Source organism: Manacus vitellinus, unplaced genomic scaffold (genome assembly GCF_001715985.3).
Source record: "Manacus vitellinus isolate BGI_N305 unplaced genomic scaffold, ASM171598v3 scaffold_18_pilon, whole genome shotgun sequence".
NCBI lineage: Eukaryota > Metazoa > Chordata > Aves > Passeriformes > Pipridae > Manacus > Manacus vitellinus.
The window spans coordinates 8,099,550-8,103,526 of NW_021939324.1; positions in this window are offsets into that span (position 1 = coordinate 8,099,550).

Here is a 3,977-nt window from a genome sequence, read left to right on the forward strand (position 1 = left end):
CAGAGCAGACTAGCGATCCATCCCAGAAAGTGTAGTGCTATAAGCATTTGCCCAAGAAACCCAACAAGGTGTCCCCATTGCCCTCCTGGACACCAACCACCTCCGAACACCACCAAAGATGCCTGCAGCTCATGGCATGCACAGCTGTAGAGGAGATGGAGAAACAGTCCATGTTTTGCATGTAGGAGACTTCTCTCACATTTCTTCCTCCTGAGCTCTGTGTGTCATGCAGCAACACCCCAGTGCTCCAGGACAGCACAGACATCTCCATATGTGTATGGAATGGAACAGAGGCACCATCCCTGAGTCCTAAAATACAGGCTGGGACACTCCCACTGGCCAATATCCTCCCTCCTACCATCACCCTCACCAGAACATTTTGTGGGGATGCCTTTTTCAGGGAAAGACCAACCAAACCCGTCAGGGCAGATATCCAGGTCTAGTTTTGGCTCCTGGGTGCAATAGGGAGCCCATACACCAGAAAAGTATGTGAACAGCAGTTTGTCTTATAAAAAAAAAGAATTAAAGGGACATTGAAAACATGCTTTCATGACTCATGTTTAATTGTCAGCTATCCTTCCTCAGTACAGCTCTAATTAGAAATCAGAAACAAATTTTTGAGCTCAGAAAGACACCAAAAAAAATGGCATTTACTGACAAGGGAAGCCTGTGGGTGCATTTTAAGTCTAACAGGATGCCGCCTTCTAAGCTGTGCTTTAGCCAAAATAGTTATTGGGCTTAATACAAGGTTAAGAGCCCAGAGCCTGTGGCAGCCTGGAAGAAAGATCAGATGCCTTTGCCACCCCTTCTGAAATGACAAAATTTTTTCACTACTGGCAAAGCTCAGAAAACATTTCCAGCACTCCCCACAGCACCTTGTATGTAATTTCCCCTTTTCCTTATCACAGATAAGTACACCTTTAATGGTGAAAAAGTAACTATCACCACATACATCTTTCTGCTATGCGGAATTTGACAGGGAACCTTTGGCAAAGTAAAAATGTAAAAATGCCCTAAATCAGTATTCAGATTTGACCATAAGCCTCAACACTATTGTCATGATTGCAGACACAGTTTCCCAAGGTAAAATACACAGGTAGCATTCAGAGTTAGATAGACATTAGAGTATAATTCATAATATAACACTGCTGTATATGTAAGTAGTCTGCATAAAATATATAAGCTGGGGAAAAAAAAAAAAAATCAATTAGCTGACTGTTCATTCCTAACACATATTTATTTCTCTTCAGGTGCTAGTCTTTTGACAGCTGGGAACAGTCGCATAATTTGCATGTTATTTCCCCTCAATGTATAGCTTCCATAATGGGAGCAAGACACAACTGTGACACATCAGAGTTGACAAGCCTAAGTTGTTTCCCCTATTTCTCCATGAGATGCCTAAATGCCTTTTACAGCGCCGACAATTATTCAATAGTATCATGCAAGCTGATACTATTAAGATACTTAAAAGATACTTAAAATTAATCATTTTCCACTAGAACCAAGCACATTATAAATCTCATCATAGACCTCAATCTGTAGTCAAGATAAACTTATTTCATAATGCTCACTAATTTTCTTATTTCATAAAGACTTATGAAATAAGATTATATGCATATGGTTCATAAAAAGATACTATGATTTTTAGATATATTTTTATATAGCTCAAACAGAAAACTTTTCAAGTAAATCCTGTAAAAAAATTATAGTTGTCATTTAAAGTCATTCATAAACTACATGTATTGCAACTTTAGGAAGTTAGGTGGAATCAAAACTTTGCAAGTTGTTCACTGCTATTTTGTGTTCCAATTCCACCTGAACTTCTCCCCATCATTATGACATGAAAATCTAGTTATTAGCTTAGTACTTTTCATCTTGCCACAACCCACAAAAATTTTAGATAAAATTCATACCCCTGCACCTACAGTCACACAGGCTTTCAAGCCACTTCCTTTTCTAAAGCATACAGGCTTTAGAATTGGACAGCATGAGCAGTGACGCCTCAAACACCTCCTCTGGCCCATTAGTCAATTCCATTAGCTAAATGAGTAGGAAAAAAGCCCTCTTTCTCCCTGACCTAGGGCTACAACAGGTGCTGACACCACAAGAAAATCTGCAACTGTCCTCAATTAACAACTAATGTTTTAGCAACTAAAAGCATGATCAGATGCCCATTCCTGACAGCTCTTCACAGTGGCTCTGCATCATTTGAAAAATAGACTCTTCATTTAGACGTTTTCATTTCACTTTCAGCATCTATTATTTAGACATGCAGGGCACTGCAGAAACTGAGACCACAAGCTGTACCAGAAGCTTACAAACCTGAGAAAACTTCCAGAGTGGAAAAAGGCAAACAGATACTGAGAGGGAGCAAATGAACCAACTCATCTCACACAGAAGTCATTTGTTGTACAAGAAATACCTTCACTGCTGCTTCTCCAAAGGAGGTGGGATTTTTAGAGACACACTAAACTGCCACATAAGACCAGTCCATATTCAGTTTTCAATCTAAGGACCCGGTTTCATTCACAGTTTAACCTGTGCAATTTCAAAGTAAAGCCTAATCTTAAACGAAAGCAGACGCATACAAATTTAAAAACTAAGACACTAGGGACTCCCATATGGGCTGGAATGCTACAGAAGTTGTTACTAAATTACACAGAGTGGTCACCAATAATCTATTTAATGGCAGTATCCTGTTTGACACTAGAAGGAACATCCACCTTAGTATGAAATTCCATCTAGTTAGATATCTAGCAATAAAAAGGGATGATAAATTGTGCTGTGATGTCAGATAAATGAAACAGAGTTCAACATAGTATCAAATCCCACCAAGCAAACTGTCATCAAAGTCACAGATTTTGAGGTGCACAAGAGCCTCACTTCACTATCCACCCACACTTCAGCCCAAGCTGCACTCCAGCAGCTGGGGTTGTGCTGCTGCTCGGGGCTGCTGCCCCCAGCGCTGGTATGACCTACACCCAGCACTCTGTGGAATGCTCACACAACAAGTTTCCACACCCAATCTCCCCCACACCTTCATGCACCAGAACTGCAACCTCTCTCACTCAAAACCAGTGGAGGAAGGACCCAGGCTTCCCTGCCATACAACACCACCCCATCTCCTGCTGAGGATGCAGTTTTTGGGTAGGATCCCATTTCACTTAATCACTAATGTCTAGCAGATGTTCCCAGCCAGGAGAGAGACAAGACTTCAAAGATGCTGCTTGCAGCATGGATTGGGTGCAGCCTGACTCCAACCAAACAGCCCACTGTGCCCTGCTGGCACCCACTCACTTTGAAAAACTAACTCCAGACCTGAAGACCCAAGCAGCATTTCTAAGGGCTTGAAACCCCACCCCAACAAAAATGTCATGTCCTTCTTTGCACACCTTGAGCACTTATTAAATTAGTTTGACCTTTCTAAAACTCACATTAACCCAATCAGCCTCCTCTCACTTTTCTCATATTCTCCTTTCTTCACAACCCGCACCTGCACAACCTTTAGTTAGACCCAGTCATCTTGCCAGAAACAGTGAAATAAAAGGGTAAGATACACCCGATATTTTTAATCAGCAACTTGTCATGGTACCTTTTATGGCTTGCCAAGATGCAATGTTGTCAATTATGCTACAGAACTGCCAGATGGACTCTGCTGTTATTTAAATGTTTGAGAGTTTCAATTTAACAAAAAGCACACTACCCCTGACCTTAACAGCAGTACAAGAAAAATTGGTCTTATGTGTAACTCAGGGACAAAGCAGTCACAAGAAAGCCACTGTCATTACTGAAGCCTGTAATTGCCTGAATTAGATTTTACACGTAAGTGTGTATCAAGCTATAGGGTCTCACAATGTTGTTTCAAAAAGAATAAAGCAGTTTTCAAACATTTCAGGATGTCTGTAACAGTTTGTGGGGGGGTTTGGCGTTTTTTTGAGATCTGTGAAGAGAAGCCAAAGTTAAGGCTGAGCATCAAA